At 37.1% G+C, this 22750-nt stretch overlaps 1 long non-coding RNA gene across 1 annotated transcript in view; it reads right to left on the bottom strand.

Moving 5' to 3' along the window:
- The window catches only part of LOC307186189, a 102809-nt gene that overhangs the window by 505 nt on the left and 79554 nt on the right, over positions 1-22750 (bottom strand). The gene's annotated exons all lie outside the window — the stretch shown is intronic.

Below are 22750 nucleotides of genomic sequence, written 5' to 3'. Positions count from 1 at the left end.
TGAAGGGAGACAGACAGTTCAACAGCAGTTGGGGATTTCATACTCCACTTACAGTAAGAGACAGGACAACTAGACAAAACGTCAGCAAGTAAATCAAAGACTGGAATAGCATTATAAGCCAACTACACCTAACAGAGATCTATAGAACACTCCACCCAACAACAGGACAATGAACATTCTCCTCAATTGTACCTGAAACATTCTCCAGGTGAGACCATATGTTAGGACATAAAATAAGTATCAATAAATTTAAAAGGATTGAAATCATACAAAGTATGTTCTCTGACCACAACAGAATGAAATGAGAAATCAATAACAGAAGAAAATTGGAAAAATTCACAAGTATGTGAAAATCAAACAACACATTCTTAAAAAAAAAAAATGTTTCAAGGAAGAAATCATGAGGAAATTAGAAAATGCTTTGAGATGAATGAATACAGCATACCCAAACTTATGGAAGTAGTTAAAGCAGTTGTTAGAGGGAAATTTATAGCTATAAGTGCCTATATTAAGAAAAAAGAAAGGTCTCAGATCTATAACCCATCCTTCCACCTTTAGAGGAACAAACTAAATGCAAAGGAAGTTTTCCTTTTGATGAAACTAACAAGTTGATCCTAAAATTCATACGGAATTGCAAGAAACTCAAAATAGCCAAAATAATCTTGCAAAAGAACAAAGTTGGAGGATTTATGCTTCCCAATTTCAAATTTACTATAAAGCTACAGTAATCAAGACTGTGGTGCTTGCATAAAGATAGACATAGATCAATCATCTGGAATTGAGAGTCCAAAAATATACCCATACATCTATGGTCAGTTGATTTAGAAAAGGGTGCCAAGACCATTCAATGAGGAAAAGAATAGTCTTTTCAACAAATGGTATACAGAACACAATGAATTCTTACAATTAAACAATAAAAAGACAAATAACCACATTAAAAATTTAACAAAGGATTTGAATAGATATTTCTCCAAAGCAAATATATAAATGGTCAATAAGCACATGAAAAGATGTGCAACATCATTACTCATTAGAGAAATGCAAATAAAAACCACAAGATATCACTTTACAACCACTAGGATGACTATAACAAAAGACTGATAATAGCAAATATTGATGAGGATGTGGAGTATTAAAACCTTCAGACATTGCTAGTGGGTGTTTAAAGTGATGCAGCCTCTGTGGAATACAGTAAGTCCCCTACATACGAACCTTCAAGTTTCGAACCTTCAAAAATGTGAACATGGGTTCACATGTCCAATCACGTGAGTTAGTTCACGTCTGGAGTACATTGTCACGTGTGTGTACCCTCTACCAGTGGCTGTGTTTTTGTGTACTTTGCCATACAGTACTGTATAGAGTTCAGTGGTACAGTATTTTTATTTCAAGCCCAGGATGTCCAGAAGCAAGTGTAAAAGCAGCAGTGATGGAGTTGGTACTACTATACTTTTCAAGGTACTGTACTGTAAGATTAAAAATGTTTTCTTTATTTTTTGCATTTGTTTTTTATGTATCATTTGTGTGAAAAGAATTATAAACCTATTACAGTACAGTACTATATAGCTGATTGTGTTAGTTGGGTACCTAGGCTAACTTTGTTGGACGTGCAAACAAATTGGACTTAAGGATGTGTTCTCAGAACCGAACTCGACTGTATGTAGGGGATTTACTGTAGAGTTTGGCGCTTCCTCAAAATGTTAAACAAGGATTTAACACGTGACCCAGCAATTTTACTCTTAGATATATGGCTTCAAGAGTGACACCTCTAAGGCTTGTTCTGTACCCTCTCCCAGGGCTCTCTTGTGGGAATGCGCCCCAGTTAGTTGCCTACAATGGTAGCCTGCTTCCTAACACAAGTTTTCTGTTTCACTTCTCTACTCCCCTACTATTTATCCAGAAAAACACATCAAGCTGTATATGGGTGTATTAGTCTGCTAGGGCTGCCATAACAAACTACCACCAACTGGGTGGCTTAAACAACAAAAATGTATTAGCTCACAGTTCTGGAGGTTAGAAGTCTGAGATCAAAGTGTTGGCAGCATTGGTTTTTCTCTGAGGCCTTGTTCCTTGGCTTGCAGATGGCCATCTCTCTGTATGTCTTCATATTATCTTCCCTCTGTGTCCTAATCTTCTCTTCTTAAAAGGACACCAGTCATGTTGTATTAGGGCCCACCTTAATGGCCTCATTTTAACTTAATTACTTCTTTAAAGGTCCTACTCCAAACACAATCACATTCTGAGGTACTGGGAGTTACGAATTTGGGGTGGAGGGATTCAACCCATAATAGTAGGTGTCTGTGTACTGTGTCATTTTTTGTATTTAGAGGCAAAATGCTTTCCAAATAGTAGATTTCCCCACCTTCCTCTTCTCCACAGATTAGTATAATAGGGACTACAGAATAGCATCCTTTCTTTAAGATTCAAGGCTCGGCATTGTAGAGTGGGCCAAGCTTCCTCTCCCAAAAGAACTAAAGGAAAGAGATTGCTAACAAAGGAGAATGAAAATACCACAATAGGAAGAAATCTGTGAGCTTCCTGAGAAACATGACCATGTTCTTGACAAAGAATCCTACCACAGTCCTAACAGAGAAGGGAATTATGTCCTAGTTTTGAGTCTCCATGAGAAACACCAGCTAGCAGCTCTGGTGGTCCTCACCTCATCGTCCCTGGAGATTTGATATGACAGACTCACTTTGTATATGAAGATTGCATTACACACTCATCCCTTCGTGACTTAAATGAGGACACTGAGGTCCAGTGAATAATGCTGGGCTCTCTTCATTCTTCAGATGGACAGGGAGAACGTGATTGGCTCTGTATGAGGGGAAACTGTGATGATAGCGTGATTTATGACCAGCAGAGCTGATGTGGTTATTATTCATTGTTATGTTATAAACACACAGAGAAATACACATATGCCACATCACGAGCCAGTGTCATCTGAGCTATTTGGTGATATTGTGATCCAGGACTCAAGAAAACATTTCATTGAGGAGATTGATGGAATGCAGTGATCAAAGAGGCAATGAAATTTGCTTATTTCTGCCTAACAGATGACCTGTTAGCTACAGAGACGATCTCCACTCAACTCTGCACCTTTTGTGTTCTGCCACAGCAGTGCCATCTTTCCTTACCACTGGGATTTATGGCTCTTCTGGGCTTCCTTCCTGTACATATTTCATAACTCAGGAAGCATGCTGAGATACAAATAGAGATTTCTTGGTCAGGAAGCCAAGCCAAGTGTGTTTGCTTCCTGCTGCATGGCCACAGGGTCTTTTTTTTTTTTTTTTAATAGAACTTTCTCTGCTCTCCTGATCTTTCCAGATCCATGGCAGTCTGGGTCCTGTTTTCTCTTCCCCAGATGCACTTACTTCAGTTGTTGCCTTTTTTCAATCAATTTCCAGATGTTGTTGCATATTCTTTTTATTTTCAGCACAGTTTGTCCTTTCCTGAACTTCTGCATAGTTCCCTTCTATACCACCTTCGCTCCCCTCCAGATGAATTCCAGAAGCCTGCTGCAATTACACCAAATTTACTTGGCTCTTCCATGCACCAGCTGAGGGTGCCCCAGCCCTAAGGTGAAAGGGATGATGGGTCTGCAGGAGAAGCCCCTTCTGAGTGAGTTCCCAGCTGATAGCCAGCTGCGGTTGAGGTCCGGGCCCACAATTGTGTAAAGGTCTCTATAGAGAGGAAGAAAGTTCACTGGGGCCCTGCTGTCCAAACTGCGGTTTGTTTTAGAACTTCTTTCTTTTTTTAATACTCTTTGTGCAAATATCAAACCAGTAAGCCAGAAATGTTTTTTAAATTATCGTTGAACAATATAAAAATTGTAACGAGGTCTTGCCTTTCTGTAATTGTTCTTGCATTTGGCACGATTTGGAAATGACAGCTTCCACATAAATTAATTTTTTAGACAATTGAAACATGTCTTTAAGTCCCAAGTCATTGCAAATCTTAACCATTTTTACATAAATCTTTCTAGACTGCATTACATTTTAGAGTGTGCTGATCATAATCTAATGTTTCCCTCATGATTCAAGGTCAAGGTTATGAATATCAGCAGCCATGCCCTAAGGTTTAGGAGCTGTTAGTCTACTTTCCCTTACACCAGGGTTTCTCAGATTGGTGTTGTTGACATTGGACCTGATAATCCTTTGTTGTGGGAATATGGTCCATGCATTGTAGGATGTTTAGTAGCATCTCTGGCTTCTACCCTCTAGATGCCAGTAGCACACCCTTACCCCCAGTGGTGAAAACCAATAATGTCTTAAGGACAAAAAATACACCATTATCAAATATTTTCAACATTGTTCTGGAGGCTCTAGTCAAGTGCAATAGGAAAGGAAAGGAAGGAAAAGGTATGAGGATTGGAAAAGAAGAAAAATGCTCTACTTTTATTTGCAGAAAACATGACTATATACATGGAAAATCAAAAACAATCTGCAGGGCTTCCCTGGTGGTGCAGTGGTTGAGAGTCCGCCTGCCGATGCAGGGGACACAGGTTCGTGCCCCAGTCCAGGAAGATCCCACATGCCGCGGAGCAGCTAGGCCTGTGAGCCATGGCCGCTGAGCCTGCATGCCCAGAGCCTGTGCCCCGCAACGGGAGAGGCCACAACAGTGAGAGGCCTGCATACCGCAAAAAAAAAAAAAACAATCTGCAAACTATGAGAATAAGTGAATTTAAAGTGTCACTAAAAACAAAATCGATACACAAAAATTAATTGTATTTTTAGGACGTAACAAACAACCAGTAAGTGAAATTTTTGAAAATACTATATACAATTTTATTCAAAAATCAAATAACTAGAAATGAATCTATCAAAAGATGTGTATGGGCTTCCCTGGTGGCGCAGTGGTTGAGAGTCTGCCTGCCGACGCAGGGGACACGGGTTCGTGCCCCGGTCTGGGAAGATCCCACGTGCCGCGGAGCGGCTGGGCCCGTGAGCCATGGCCGCTGAGCCTGCGCGTCCGGAGCCTGTGCTCCGCAACCGGTGAGGCCACAACAGGGAGAGGCCCGCGTACCGCAAAAAAAAAAAAAAAAAAAGATGTGTATGACCATTACACTGAAAACTACAAAATATTAAAGAGAAATTAAAGACCTAAATAAATTGAGAGACACAACATGTCAATAGATTGGAAGAATTCAAGATCATTAAGATATTAATTCTCCCCAAATTTATCTATAGATTCAATGTTTTTTGTTTTTGAAATTGAAAAATGAATCTAAAATTTATATGGAAATTTAAAGAACTTAGTAAAACAATCTTGAAGTAGAGCAAATTTGGAGGAATAATACTATCAGACTGTAAGACCTAGTATAAAGCTACAGTAATTAAGACAGTGTAACATTGACAATGGAACAAAAAAACAGAATCACATTTAAACCCACCCATATACAATCAAATGATTTACCCAAAAAATGCCACTGAAATTCTGTAGGGAAAAGATGAAAATTTTAGTAAATAATGCTGGAGCAATTAGATATCCATATTAAAAAAAAAAGTAAAGCTTGATGCCTACTTCATTCCATACACCAAAATTAATTTGGTGTTCTTCATGGACAAAAATATAAAAAGTAAAAGCATTAAAAAAACTTTTGAAGAAAATATAGAATATCGTCATGACCTTGGAGTAAGCAAAGATTTCTTAAGCAGGATGCAAAAGGCACTAACCATAAAGGAAAAAAAATTGTTAAATTAGATTTAATTAATCTTAAGCATTTATATTCATCAGAAGACATCAGTAAGAGATGAAAAGACAGATCATAGAGTGGAAGAAGATACCTACAATACAAAAATCCAACAAGGGACTTTTATGCAGAATGTGCTTTTAAAAAGCAATTTAAAATAGAGCAAAAAAAAAAAAAAAAGACCAGATATGTTATAAAAGAAGACACACAAATGGCCAATGAATATATGAAAAGGTGCCCCAATTCATTACTCATCAGCACAAGCAAATTTAAACCACAAAGAGAGACATCACACATCCAGCAAAATGGCAAAATTGAAAAGACTGATAAACCAAGAGTTAACAAGAATGTGGAACAACTGCATTGTTGGTGAAGTATAAATTGGTAAAACCTCTTTGGAAAACTGGCAGTATCTCCTAAAGCAAAATATCTACCCAATGCATGACCCAGCAATTACACTTCCAAGTGTGTACCCAAAAGAAATAAATATATATGTTATTAAAAAGATATGAACAACACTGCTCATAGCAGCTTGATTCATAATAGGTAAAAACTAGAAATAACATAAATGTCTATCAACAAGATAGTGAATAAGTTACATAGCATAGTCATATAATAGAATACTACACAGCAATAAAAAAAAACTACTGCAGTGATATGCTCAAAAACATTTAACAAATGGCTCCCCAAGGAGGAGAAAAGTCCTGACTGGTAGTTTATTCTAATTTTTGTGGTATAAATACTCCCAACATGGCCAATTTCAAGTTATCAACAGAATTAACAGAATATCACAGAATATCACAGAATCAACAGAATATCACAGAATTCAGAAGGAAAGGCACACAACTGCAAGTTGGTATGAGTCAGCTTCAGCCCTCTGCTGCTTTACTGATACATGTAACAACATTGATGAATCTCTCAGAGGCTATGTTGAGTGAAATAAGCCAGAAACAAAAGACTGCATAATAATTATCTTTCTATTAATCAAAAGAACAAGCAAATTATTTGATGATGATAGAAATCAGAAGAGATCACTATTGGAAACTGGCACTGACATGGAAGGAAAACTTCTTTCTGGGATGCTAGATATATTCTACACCTTGATTTATCTAGTGATTAGATAGATGTATAGACAGATATCTAGGGATGTAAGGAGGTAGGTAAGTAGACGGGTAGATAGATGTAAAAATCCATCAAGCTGTAAACTTAAAATTAGTGTTTTACACACTTTAAATATGTTATACATCCATTTAAAATGCTTTAAAAACACGATACTGCTGGGTAAACATGGAAAATTGAGCACACACATCTCTTTTTGGTTCATTCTGAAACCTAATTAAAGGAATAGCTTTTAAGGCAACAATCTACAAGCATGGGGAGAATGTGAAAAGACACTATAAAATATCTGAAGCTAGAAAGCCACTGGACAAGAGTTAAATAACTGTACCGAGAAGAATAAATCCTAAGCCACCAGTAGAGAAAGCCAATACTAACCTAGTGTACACCACGGAATCTCCAAGAAGTTCATGAATTAGTGCAGAAGTTACTATTGAAAATGGAAACAGGTGAATGGTGCCAAACTAAGGAAGGTTTGTTGACAGATTCCCAGGAGGAAAAACAGGTCAAATATAAAAATTCAGGAATCAGAATGTCCTCCATGTTTTTATAAGCAACACTGGAATCTAGAGGACAATTGAGAAATGTTTTTTAAAATTATGAAGAAAAGGATTTATAACTAGGCATATATATGCAAAGAAACTAACAATAAAGTGTGATGGTAGAAGAAAAGAATATTTTAGACATGCAAGATCTCATAAATCTATCTCCCACAGATCCTTTCTCAGGAAGTTATTAGAGGCTATATTCCACCAAACTGAAGGGGTACACAAAGAAAGAGTAATACACAGGATTCTGAAGACAGGAAATTCAGAGCCAAAAGGAATTTTGAACTGATGGTGCTGGTGATCCTAGAATGACCTCTCTTCAGTAACAGAGGACAACCTGTCCATATTAGAACTCCTAAAAGGATTGAAATTCCTTCAAAAATGTGAAATTGGACCATAAGTACCTGTTATATCTAACATCAGGAGATGCTCAGTTGGCAGTGTTTGGAGCTGGAAATATACCTAGAAAACTAAGCAAATGATCTCCCATCCCAAAGAAAATTAACTCCCAGAAAACATAAAACACAAGTAGTTGTCTGTCATAGGCTATTTCATAGCCTTCGTAAATTCATAAAGACAAAAGCAATAAAGACTGCTCTCAACAAAATAAATATACAACTATTCTGAGAAGGTATGCTGAGGATAGAAAGTATGCATGTATGTTTGACACAGGGAAAAGATAGTCAAAGCTTCATTCTCCCTTAAGAAAGATGAATAGTAATGCCTACAACTGGGGATCAAGAGGTAGCAGTACAGCATGTTATTTAGACACATACAAATTAAATAACAAAAAAAATAGCTAAAAGAAATTAGTTCCCTTTGGGTAGGAGGAATGTAAACCAGAAGGCAGGATCTGTTGCTGTTTTTCTTTAACCATCTTCGTAGAACTATTTGATTCTTTAAACTACATAAATGTAAAATTTTGAAGGAAATGTTTTTTAAAAATGGTAAAAAGATTTGAAAAAGTAATGTGCAGATACAGAATATGAGGCAGACATAAAAAAATTGGAAATCTTAGAAATTAAATATAAATTATTTAAATAAAAAACTCTATAAGTGCCCCCACATATACAGACAACTAATTTTCAACAAAGGTACAAAGGCTATTGACTGGAGAAAAGATAGTCTTCTTGACAACAGATGCAAAAAAAAAATGAACTTTGATCTATACCTGTACCACATGCAAAAATTAAGTCAAAATGGATCATAGACCCAAAGATAAAAACTTAAAACTATAAAACTTCTTGAAGAAATCATAGGAGAAATTCCATGCTCTTGGGTTAGGTAAAGTGTTTTTTTAATATGTGACACCAAAAACATGATCCATAAATAAATAAATTGATAAGTTGGATTTCATCACAATTTAAAAGTTCTGCTCTTTGGAAAACACTCTTAGCAGAATGAAAAAATAAGCCAGAGACTGGGATAAAGTATTTACAAAATATATAACTAAGAATAGACTTGAATACAGAATAAATAAGGAACTCTCAAAACTGAATAATAGAAAAACAAACACAACAAAAACAACAGCAAAAATGAACAAAATGTTTGAACAAACACTTAACCAAAGAAGATATGCAGATGGCAAATAAACACCTTCAGAGGTGCTCGACATCATTAGTCATTTGGAAAATGTAAATTAAAACTACAATAATATACCACTATGCATCTATTATAAAGGCTAAAATTTATTATTATTTTTTTAATTTAATTATTTATTTATGGCTGTGTTGGGTCTTCGTTTTTGTGCGAGGGCTTTCTCTAGCTGTGGCAAGCGGGGGCCACTCTTCATCGCGGTGCGCAGGCCTCTCACTATCGCGGCCTCTCTTGTTCTCTGCGGAGCACAGGCTCTAGACACGCAGGCTCAGTAATTGTGGCTCACGGGCCCAGTTGCTCCGCGGCATGTGGGATCTTCTCAGACCAGGGCTCGAACCCGTGTCCCCTGCATTGGCAGGCAGACTCTCAACCACTGCGCCACCAGGGAAGGGCTAAAATTTAAAAGGCTGATCATGCCAAATGTTGGTGAAGATGTGGAAAAAGGAGAAATCTCATAAACTGCTAGAGGGAATCTGAAATAGTACAACCACTTTCAAAACAGTTTGGCAGTTTTCTTAAATAATTAAACACACATCTATCTATCACTCAATCACCATATTCCACTCCTATCTATTGACTCAACAGAAATGTAAGCATATGCCCATACAAAAATTTGTACAGGAATGTCCATAGCAACTTTATTTTTAAAAACCAAAAATGGGAAACAACCCCAAATGTCCATCTACAGGTGAATATATAACTGTGGTGTATCAATACAATGAAATGTTCTTTAGTTATGAAAAGGAATGAACTATTGATACACACTACAACATGGATGAACTTAAGAATAATTATGCTGAGAGAAAGAAACTAGACAAAAGAAAAAAAGAGTATACATCATAATGCATTATTTCATTTATATAAATTTCTATAAAATTAACACTAATTTTAATTTGGTCAGTTAATTATTTATTAATCTGGTCAATCTACAACAAAGGAGGCAAGGATATACAATGGAGAAAAGACAGTCTCTTCAAAAAATGATACTGGAAAAACTAGACAGCTACATGTAAAAGAACAAAATTAGAACATTCTCTAACACTGTATATAAAAATAAACTCAAAATGGATTAAAGACCTAAATGTAAGACTATACTATAAAACTCCTAAAGGAAAACATAGGCAGAACACTCTTTGACATAAATTGCAGCAAGAATTTTTGGATCCATTTCCTAAAGTAAAGGAAATAAAAGCAAAAATAAGCAAATGGGACTTAACTAAACTTAAAGGCTTTTGCACAGCAAAGGAAACCGCTGACAGAATGAAAACAACCTACTTAATGCAAGAAAATATTTGCAAATGATATGACTGATAAGGGATTAATATTCAACATATATAAACAACTCACACAAATCAACATCAAAAAAACAAACAACTCGATTAAAAAATGGGCAGAGCTGAATAGACATTTTTCCAAAGAGGAAATGCAGATGGCCAACAGACACATGAAAAGATGAGCAACATTGCTAATCACTAGGGAAATGCAAATCAAAATCATAATGAAATATCACCTCACACCTGTCAGAATAGCTATCATCAAAAAGAACACAAATAACAAATGTTGGGAGAAAAAGGAACTCTCCTCACTGTTGATGGGAATGTGATTGGTGCAGCCACTGTGGAAAAAGGTATGGAGGTGTCTCGAAAAACTAAAAATAGAACTACCATATAACTCAGCAATTCCACTCCTGGGTATATAGCTGGAAAAACCAAAAACACTAATTTGAAAAAGATACATTCACCCCAATGTTCATAGCAGCATTATTTACAATTGCCAAGATATGGAATCAACGTTAAGTGTCCACCAACAGATGAATGGATAAACAACATGTGGTTTATATATATATGAATACTACTCAGCCATAAAAAAATAAAAAATTTTGCCATTAGCAGCAATATGGGTGGACTTGGAGGGCATTATGTTAAGTGAAATAAGTCAGATAGAGACAAATACTGTATGATATCACTTATATGTGGCATCTAAAAAAATACAACAAACTAGTGAATATAACAAAAAAGAAGCAGACTCAGATATAGAGAACAAACTAGTGGCTACCAGTGGGGTGGGGGGGAAGGGCAATATGGGGTGGGGGAGGGGGAGGTGCAAACTGCTGGGTGTAAGATAGGCTCAAGGATGTATTGTAGAACATGGGGAATAGAACCAATATTTTGTAATAACTTTAAATGAAGTGTAACCTCTAAAAAATAAAAAGTAAATTTTTAAAACCTAAAGCAACAGAGAGCTGATCAGTGGTTGCAAGGTCACAGGAGGTGAAGGAAGGCGATAGGGAAGGATTCTGACATGGCACAAGGAAGTTTTGGAATTCAAAAATAATGGATGTGTTCATTATTTTGATTGTGGTGATGGTTTCATAGGTGTATACATATGCAAAAATATTAAATTACCCATCTTAAATATGTGCAATTTACTATATGTCAATTATACCTCAACAAAGCTATTTTTAAAAGTGCCAAGGTCATGAAAGATAACAAAAGACTGAAGAACTATCACAGTTTGGAAGAGAATAAGGAGACATGACAACTAAGTGCAATGTGACATACTGAGCTGGATCCTGAAACACAACACAAAAAAGGACACCAGTGGAAAAGTAAAGTCTATATTTAATTAATACTGTTGTACCAATGTTAATGTCCTAGTTTTGATAATTGTACAATGATTATGTAATGTTAACGTTAAGGGAAACTGGGTGAAAATGTATGGGAACTCTATTTTTACAATACTTCTTTAAGCCTAAAATCATTTCAAAATAAGAATTTTTAAAAAAAATCTATAGATAATTCTCAATAGGACAAGGTTACAGAACTATTGAAATGGAAAATGTGGCTGAAGAGTTCTAGCACACAGCAACGAAATAAAATAAAAGGTTTTTTTAATGAAAAAAATTTGAATGACAAGAATAGATTTAAAAGTACCAACATCTGTTTAGTAGTACTTTCAAAAGGAGAGACTAGAGAGATTGTAGGACAGGCAACAAATAAAGTAATAATGGCAAAAAATTTTCTCAGAACTTAACATCATGAGTCCTCAAATAGAAAAAAATAACAGATTGCCAAGCAGAAACAAGTGTTTTAAAATCTATACTTTGAGTACTGGCACTGAAATTCTAGAATATCAAGGATAAATAGAAAATCCTAAAAGCTACCAGAAACACAGATAATCTAAAATGGAAGGAAAATCAGATTTATACCCAACATCTCAAAAGTAACATAGGAGACTATTTTTTTTAATGGAGTGGTATCTTTAAATATCTGAAAAGAGATAACTCTGAACATAAAATTCTATATCCAGAAAAACTATCATTCAACAGTAAGAAAAAAATAAAAATATGATCACATATAAAAAGATCCTAATGTATACCAGCTGTAATGTAACACAAGTACATATCAATGATTTTCCCTGGAGTCATTAAGTGCACAGCCTGGTCAGTGTATGTGGTAACCCTGATCCAAGATCCTTGTTGAAAGAACTCTAAATTCAAGGGTAACCACTAGAAGACCAATATAATAAAATTATGGAACAAAGAAAACTTAATTGCTTCAAAAGAAGGAAAGAACAATACAATTTTTAAATGTGGTTAATAGAAAACAAAAATATCATGGAAGGGTTAAGAGAATTACCCTCCCACTGAATATAACAAGAAAACTGGACAAAATATATGAAACAACTCTTTTCAGACATTGGGAAACAGGCAGCATTTGCCTATGATCCTTGGGAAGAGGGAAGCAAATAAGATAAGCCATATGATTTTCTTCGCTTTCTGCCACGTGGCAGTTTCTAGGCAGCTCAAGGAGGGAACTATACACACCCCAGTATCTTCAGTATATTAACAGAGTTAAGAGGACAGAGATTATAGTTCAGGGAGGTCAAGGTGACTAGAACTTACAGAGCAGAGTACCAGAGACAAGGAAACTATAGAGACAGTTCTAAAGATCTGCAAATAGTCCTCTGGAGCAGCAGTCCCCAACCTTTTTGGCACCAGGGACCAGGTATCATGGAAGACAAGTTTTCTACAGACTGGTGGGGAGGGGGAATTGTTCAGGTGGTAATGCAAGCGATGGGGAGTAGCAGATGCACCCTTGCTGGCTCACCCGCCACTCACCTCCTGCTGTGCGGCCTGGATCCTAACAGGCCCAGGGGTTAGGAACCCCTGCTCTGGAGCATTTGGCAGAATACCAATCTCCACGTCCAAGGGAAAAAACTCCTTGAGGCTGCAAGTAGAAAATCAGTGGGCTGAAGCATCCCCGGAATGGGGCTAGTTCAACAGTCAGAGCAGAGAAACTTCATGATATGAAGAGCATTTAGTAGGGACCTCAGAAAGATCAGACTTTATACTGGGGCTAAACTAGCACTAGAGTAAAGATTCTTCTAAACCGACCTTAGCAAATCTAAAAGAACCAAAAAGAGCAAACAGTACTGCATAACTTCACTGCTTTCTGGAACAAAGTACAATGCTTGTTAAAGGAAGACAGCAAAATCAGGAGCTCAACAATGTAAATTTTAGTGTGTGGAATCCAATAAGAAAATAATCAGGCCCACAAAGAAGCATGAAAATGTCATTACATAGTCAGGAGAAAAATCCATAGATTAAAAATAGAAAAAGAACTGATGAATATGACACAATTATCAGACACTGAGTTATCTATTTTATTTAATTTAATTAATTAATTTATTTATTTAGTTTTTTTGGCTGTGCTGTGCAGCTTGTGGGATCTTAGTTCCCAAACCAGGGATTGAAGAACCCATGTCCCCTGCAGTGGAACTGCAGAGTCCTAACCACTGGACTGCCAGGGAATTCCCAGACATTGACTTTAAAACACCAATTATTAATATTACAAACATACTCAAAGGTTTAAAGGAAAAATAAATATAATGAGAAGAATGAAAGATATAAAAATAACCCAAATGGAACCGTTGGAGATGGAAAATAAAACACAAAGGCAAAAAGATTAGTGAACAAAAAAAGAGAAACTACCCAAAATAATGCACAAAAAGAAAAAAAATTTTAATGAACAGAGCCTCAGTGACTAGTAGGACAATATCAAGCAGACCAATACACACATAACTATAGTCTTAGTAGGAGGGGCTGTGAAGCAATGCAAAGGCAGAGAAAATATTTGAAGAGCTATTAGACGAATATTTTTCAAATTTGATAAAAATTATAAACACAAAAATCCAAGAAGCTCAACAAACATCAAACAAAATAAACATGAAGAAAACCACACCAAACAACATCATATTAGTATTATTGAAAAACAGTGATAAAGAGAAAACCTGAAATGAAACAAGATAAAAGGACATACTACATACAAAGTTACAAAGATAAGAATTTTAACAAACTTCTTGCCGAAACTACAAAGTTAGACAACAGTGAAGTGACATATTTAAAGTACATATGTAAAAAACAAAAATGTCAATCTAGAATTCTATACCTAGCAAAAATACATTTCAAAAATGAAGGCAAAATAGACTTTTCAGACAAATAGGAGCTTAGAAAATACATCACCAGCGCACCTGCACTGGAAGGAAATCTGTTCCTCAAACGGGAAGAAAATGATACCTAATAAAAATCTGTAACTAAACAAAGGAGTAATCAGCATCAGAAATTGTAAATGTGGGGGTAAAAATGAAAGACAATTTTCTTGATTTTTTCATTTCTTTAAAAGATCATTGACTGCTTACGTACAGTAACAATGATACAGGAACTATTATCTCCATTTTATAGATGAGGAAACCGAAGCACACAGTGGTTATTTTCCTAAGGTCATACAAGGTGGTAGAGCTTGCATTTGAATGCAGACAATCTGCACATTTGGCCTCTACATTAAACAGTAAATAAAATATCGAATATATATATATATATGTATACAATGAAATATTATAGACTAACTACATGAAATAAACATGATCTTCATGTATTAATATGGATGAATATGAAATTCATATTGTTGAGTAAAATTAGCAAGTTATAGAAGTCATCATACAGTATGATACAATTTATGATAAAAACACATGCAAACTCACAAAAACAATATTGTGAATTTCACAAGGGCATACACATTTATAAAAAATGTTTTTAAAAATCTGAAAAAGATCCATTCCAAATTGAAAGTGCTGACCAAAGGGGATCTTAGTTTTATCTATAATGTCATAAATTTTTAAAAAGGAGAATGTACTCATGTAATACTTATGTAATCAAAATATTTTTAAAATGTAAGTAGGGCACACACATAGAAGGAAAATGTTATATATCAATAGAGAGAACAGAACAGAAGAAAAAGATTAGTATCCATAACAAAGTATTAGCTTGGTAATAGCCGCACAAAGGGGATGGTCTATTGTAAGTACACATAATCATGTGCAGATAATGAAAATATTTCGTATGTGTCCCTTAGGAGGAGCATCATAGAAGAGACTACCTTTCTTACAAATAAACTTGAAACGTAGAACAGATAACAGTAACTAGCATTTATATATCATTCTACAGATTAGTATGAGTTTGTGAATATATGTAAAACTCCCTGAGGCTGGAGATACAGGTCATTAGCAAGTCTACTTTTTATTGAAAACAGAATGTGTTAGAGGATAATATTTTTCTATATTAACATACACTGTTTTTCTCCCTCAGAATTCTCTTTTACCCTATAACCCTCTGCCATTCAGGCAATAAGACTTTACCATAAGACATTAAGAAAACATTGCATACCATTTGCACTAAGAAAACAAACACGGCTTCCCTGGTGGCACAGTGGTTGAGAGTCCACCTGCCGATGCTGGGCACACGGGTTCGTGCCCCGGTCCGGGGAGATCCCACATGCCGCGGAGCAGCTGGGCCCGTGAGCCATGGCCGTTGAGCCTGCGCGTCTGTAGCCTGTGCTCCGCAACGGAAGAGGCCACAACAGTGGGAGGCCCGCGCACCGCAAAAAAAAAAAAAAAAAAAAAGAAAACAAACAAAAATGTCAAGTTTCTAGAATTCTAAGTGAAAGCTTTTAAGAACTAAAGGCCTAAATTTTACATCATGAACAACAGATTCAGAAGAATGCATAATCAGTCAGAATTCATTTTTTTGCCCCAAGAAAGATAAAAGGTTTGAGGGATGAGGTAGAAAAGAGTTGAAGTGACAGACATTAGACTTCGGTTGTTTCTCTGATAGAGAGGCCTATTCCTCACCCTCCACCTCTACCAACCCTGGGCTGAGTCTTGGGGGAGGAAGAGAAAATAACAGAAGCCTCAGATAGGTTAGGGGGTGAAATATCAGAGGAAACTGTGCCTCAGTCCTTGTGTGGAGCCCAGAGAAGCAACATGTCTTTCAGAGTTGCCTCAACATAGCACAGAGTAACTAAGGCTGGCAAAGCAGGGGAAAATCACAGTAGTTGCTGAGAGACAGGAGAGCTGGACTCCAGAGATAATTGGGTCAATATGAGAAAAACATGACCATGATTACAATGCATTGATGATCAAAGAGCAGATGGGAACAAGGATGTATCAAAGAATCTTACTAAGATGCCACTCTCTTGACTGTAATTTATATAATATATCATTTAGCTCTTGCTGGAAAAATGCTGCATAACAAACTATCCCAAAACTCAGTGGTTTAAAATAATAACCATTGAGTTAGCTTATGTGTTTGCAGGTCAGCTGGGAGTTTGCTGATCTAGGCTGGTGCGACTGGGGGTAAATTCTGCTTAATATGTCTCTCACACTTTTCCTGGGACTGGTGGGCTAGTTCAGGCTTTTCCTTCTCATGGTGACAGTGAAGACTCAAGAGTGAGTAAACACAACTCTACATACAAGTTTCAAGCCTTTGATCACATCACGCTTGCTAATATCCCACTGACTAAAGTGAGTCCCACAGTCAAGGGCAACACAAAGTTACATGACAAGGGAAAGGTGAAGAATGAGGGCCACCAATTCTGTCTCTATCACGTTCAATCTTAGATGAAACCTCTGGAAGAGGGGAAAGAAAAACAATGATTTGATTGCAAGAAGATAAAAATTAGTAATTAAAAATAATATCACATTGCTTGCACATCTAGGATTTTGAATTGAAATTCGTATCTGTGATAGTTAGAAATATTACAATTGGGAGATACACAAAATGCAAAGGAAATCCATCAACTCATTCTGACATCAGAATCACATCACTCATAAGGTGTATGTGATCTGTGCTATAAAAGATGAGGTTAAGTGAAAGCCCAAATTTACAAAAATTAGTTTTTGAAATGGCACAGATTTCTGTAGCTGCATTGACTGAGTAGAGGGGAACGATTCTCTTCAAGAGACCAGAAACTTGTAAACAATAGGAGTCCACAGCAGTTTTTGTTATCTTTCTGTTTTTTCATTGCTCAGAAGGAAACGATGAGGGGAACACTGCTTGCATGAGATACTTACTGTAGGTCAGGAACTGTGCAAAAGGAAGGCTATGTGTGGAGCCTTCCAAATGAAAAGCAGAGAGAAGACATAGTGGAAGCAAAGAGAAACCAGTAAAGCTGGAAAAAGAGAAAAGTCACAGGGGGACACAGTTAACCCTAATTTCTGTGGCTTTTCTGATGAAGATGTGGTGCTAATAGTTTCAGAGTTAATCAGAGAGCCATGTATCTTAAACCTCAGCTCTAAGCCAGATGAAAACAGACATCCCACTTAAGTGGCGTTTTAGTGGCACAAAGGCTGAAAGGAAAAAAAAAAAAAAAGATTTGCATAGTAATGACTCTATCTTTGCCCTAAAGCTCCACAGTACTTTCAGAGCCCCTAACAACCACCAGATCAGGAATTCAAACCACACCCTGGGAAGGCTGGGCTTCCTTTTGTTAAAAAGAAAAACCGAGGATCTCTGAGGTCAGTTACCCAGGCAGTGAAAATCAAAAGTCCTGCCTCCCTTCTAACCACTGGAATATTTGCCATGTGGACCCACACTCACCTATGACACTGCCGCAAGTACCGTGACTAAGATCCATGTCTTTTTCTGGGTACTATTTCTACAGAAAGCTTCTGATGTCTCTTCCCTGACATTGTACAAAACAGAGAAAAAGGAGAGGAAAAGTATGCCCTAGAAAAAGCCAAGTGTGAAGAAAAATTGGATTGTTGCATCCCATTTAGAAGGTTCTACTTATATCCTCCACCCACGTAAGGTTTATTGTTGAACCAACACCATAAAGAGAAGACAGCTTCAGCTTCTATAAACGACGACACCATAAGCAAGAGCATTGATTTAATGGATAAATATAATAGCTGTAATTATTAAACTCCTACTATGGGCCAAGCACCGTACTAAGATCTTTACATGTAAAACTCATAAGGTCCTGACAATTATTTTATAAAGTTGATACTTTTATTATCGCCATTTTACACATGGGAAAGCTGAGGAACAAACTGGTTATATAAATTCCCCAAGGTCAACATGATAAGAAAGCAGAAAGCCAAGATTCAATCTTAGTAGTCTGATTCCAGGGCCCATAAGCTTAAGCACTATGACTCTTAGAGAAGAAATTAGAAATAACACCCCTCTTACAATAAATTTTCCCATATATATAGAATTGATAAACAACAAGGTCTTACTGTATAGCACAGGGAAGTATATTTAATATCCTGTGATAAACCATAATGGAAAAGAATGTGAAAAAGAATGTATATGTATATACATATATATGTATAACTGAATCACTTTGCTGTACAGCAGAAATTAACACAACATTGTAAATCAACTATACTTCAATAAAATAAATTAAAAATAAACTTTTCCAGAGAATAAAGAACATTTTTCAACTCATCAGAATAACCTTTACTCAAAACCTGACAAAGATATAACAAAAAAAGAATTACAAGCCAATCTCTCTTGGGAAGATAGAAGCAAAACACGTATAAAGTATTAGCAAATTGACTTCAGAGAATTCTTACAAATAGACAAGAAAAAGGCCATCTGATAGAAAAATGAGATTTCACAAAAGATATCCAAATGGTAAATAAACATATTTTTAAGTGTTCAATGTCATTAGTCATCAGGGAAAGGCAAATTAAAGCCAAAACATGTCCACCTGAATTACTAAAATTAAAAAGACTGACAATATCAGGAGTTGGTGAGGATGCAAAATAAGAACTCTCATGCACCACTGATGGGGACACAAATTAGTACAATCACTTTGAAGAAGAGTCTAGAAGCCTCTGCCAAAAGTGAATGTACACATACTCTGTGGCCCAGAAATTCCACTCTTAGGTTTACACTCAATAGAAATTCCTATATGCACAGCAAAAAGATGCAAATAAAAATATTCATAATACCTTTTTCATGAGTCAAAAACTGGAAACAAACTACATATCTATTGACAGGGGAATGGATAAATAAACTGTGTTATATTTATGCCAAAGAGTGCTAAGCAGCAGTGAAAATGAACTACTGCTGTTCACAATAGCTTGAAGGAATCTCACAAATTATAATGTTGACCAAAAGAAGCCAGACACAAAAGTGCACCTGTGATTCCATTCAGGTATTGTTTTAAAATAGGCAAAACAGGGACTTCCCTGGTGGTGCAGTGGTTAAGAATCCGCCTGCCAAAGCAGGGGACACGGGCTCGAGTCCTGGTCTGGGAAGATCCCACATGCTGCAGAGCAACTAAGTCCGCGCACCACAACTACTGAGCCCGCGCGCCTAGAGCCTGTGCTCCGCAACAAGAGAAGCCACCGCAATAAGCCCACGCACCGCAACGAAGAGTAGCCCACGCTCGCCACAACTAGAGAAAGCCAGCACACAGCAACAAAGACCCAATGCAGCCAAAAATAAAACAAATAAATACATTTATTTTTAAAAAATAGGCAAAACAAATCTATGGTGTTAGAAGTCAGAACAGTGCTTATCTCTGCCAAGAGGTTGTAGTGATTCAGTAAGAGAAGAAGGAGGGTGCTAGGGATGTTGCATTTCTTGACCTGGTCATTGGGTATGTGAGAGTGTTCATTCGCTGTTTCAAGTGTAGTTTGAGAAGTAGCATCTTGGTGAGAAAGATGGGATAATCAAATTCATGCTATACATTCAGCGTAAGTGGTTCAACCAGATGAGAGAGACATCATGCAGATTCAACTTCAAAATCCACTAAACATTCATTGCTTCATTTATTGCTAAGTCCTGAGAGTAAAAAGATGAAAAGAGAAACTTCCTATCAGCAAATTGTTCACAATCTAACTGAAAGAGAGGTATAAAAATAATCTATTTCAAAACAACTTATGCTATCATGGAATTGTACAAATTGTTTTGAGAGTTTCAAGAAGCCAGGGAAGATGCCCAGAAGGTGGCAACACTGAAAACTTATAAGGGCTTTGCAGGCAAAAATGCTGGATTGGGGGTGGGGGTAGTAGAAGGAGAGCGTCAGGGAGAGGTATTTGGCTCGAATTGACAGCATTTGCAAAAGAGAATACAGAGAGACAAATACAATTCAAATATGTGAAATCACTGGAACATTAGATCGTGAGGCATGGCTGGAGTTTAAAATGCCAGACAGAGAAAAGTGGGAGGTGAGCCTGAGCAGGTAAGTCTTTTATTCCTTCTTGGATGTTTATCCTGCAGGACATGGGACCTACTGAAGAATTTTTATTTAATCCAATGTGAAGGGTAGGTGGGAGGAAGATATGACCAGAGACTGGAAGATTAGAAAGGAGGTTTTGCAAACATTCAGACATATGTGTCAGGTTTTACCACAGTAATAAACGATCCAAAATCTCAGTGGTTTACAAAAACAAATATTCATTTCCTCCAAAACTTTGGTGTCTTATAACCACAAACATTTATTTTTTACTCATTGGGTCTGTGGGTCAACTGTGGGTTGATTTGAACTCAGCTGGGCTTGGTTGCAGGCTCCGGGTGGATTCACATGTGCTCCGTGGGTCTTTCACTTCAGGACCCAGGATGAAGGAGCAGCAGCTTCTCTACACCATGTCCTCCTATGGACGGATGGCAGGAGTACAGACTGGTGGGCAGAAGCATGCAACGTCTCCTGAAGCCTCTGCTCAGAGCTAGCACACTCTCCCTTCTGCCCACATTACACTAGCCAAAGTTGCACAGCCAAGCTCAGTGTCTATAGGGCACAGGATTTCTCCACCCATAGGGTGAGGAAGGGGAGAGTAAATATTCGCCAAATGTATTAACTCAATCTACCATACCAGGCTAAAGATTATGAACACCCAAACGAAGGTAAACAGAGTAATAATGGACAAGAGGGGATCAGGAAAGCTAGGACCATAGCCAGAGTCTGATGTCACTGCTAGTTGGGCTGGGTGGAGATGGACTGCCACGTGGGGACACTAGCAAACTAAGCCAGAAGCTTTAACTCAGGGAAGGGCCAGATAGAGCTGGGTAGTCAATCGAGAACTATTCACTGATTTGAAAACATTTGGCCAAGATTAGAAACTCAAGGACACAACTCCCAAAGGGAATTAATAAAAGGGAAGAATTGAAATGAGGGGGAGGGTACACGGTCAGTGACAGTATGGAGCTGAGCTCAGGTCTGTGGCAGTGAGCTTCCTGGGAGCTCTCAAAAGACAGCCCCAGAACAGAGAGAGAAGGATAGAACTGAAGCAGGAGGAAAGGGACAGGAGAGCCTTTAGGATCCCTCCCGGTTTTGTAGTCTAAGAAAATGGGTAGTTACTGGTGTCAGCTGCTGGATTCTGGAACACAAAAGGAGAGAGGGTTTCAGAGAGAAGATGGTAAGTTCAGTTTGGTTTGGTTTTTAGACTGGGGCCATCTAGGTGGACACGCCTAGTAGAGAACTGAATATCTGGCTATCGAGGCACCTCCCTTTTACACTGTTTTCACATCCCCAAATGCCCCATCTCTCCTCTCTTACCTAGCCTAAGTCTTAAATTTTCATGATCATTTACATTTCCATGTTGTCTTTTTTCTCTGAGCTGCTTGCATTTAGAATCAGCGTGCCTCTGGGAGTTTGGGATTGACATGTACACACTGCTATGTTTAAAATAGATAACCAGGGAATTCTCTGGCGGTCCAGTGGTTAGAACTCTGGGCTCTCACTGCCGAGAGACCGGGTTCAAACCTTGGTTGGGAAACTAAGATTCCACAAGCTGCGAGGCGCGTCCAAAAAAAAAAAAGCCAGAAGCAAGTTAGGGGCCGCCACCTTGTCGCTGCAGCAATATTCTATAAAGCTCCCAAATAAGGACTAGTTAACACTATCTGAACAATTCGAGATGTCCTCAGCTCCTCACAGCTCCCATTCACATGAGCAATTTCTCTAAACTGGAAACTATGCTTCATGACTATCTTTGCACTTAGAGACTTAATAGGTGTCCAACGAAGTACCTATAAATATTTACTTAAAAAATAATAATATAAAATAGATAACCAACAAGGACCTACCATATAGCACAGGGAACTCTGCTAAATATTCTGCAATAACCTAAATGGGAAAAGAATTTCAAAAAGAATAGATACATGCATATGCATAACTGAATCACTTTGCTATACACCTGAAACTAACACAACATTGTTAATCAACTCTGCTCCAATATAAAATAAAACATTTTTTTAAAAAAAAGAATCAGTGTGCCTCATTTAACACCGATCATTTGTGTTATACCCCCCGCAAACACATTGATCTTGCGCCATACACTAAACTATAAACTGCATGAGAATAAGAACCTTACATGTCTTTAATGTCTCCTATGGAACTTAGCATAGGTATAGGCAAAAACCTAAATTTTAAAAAACTTAAATGATTTTTTAAAAAAGTAAAAATGCATTGGATGATTAACCACCTCAGTGAAGAATAATAATTAACAGCTATTG

This window comes from Stenella coeruleoalba, assembly GCF_951394435.1.
Source record: "Stenella coeruleoalba genome assembly, chromosome: 4".
NCBI lineage: Eukaryota > Metazoa > Chordata > Mammalia > Artiodactyla > Delphinidae > Stenella > Stenella coeruleoalba.
Note: the sequence above shows the minus strand (reverse complement) of the source record. Positions and strands in the feature narration are given on the sequence as shown.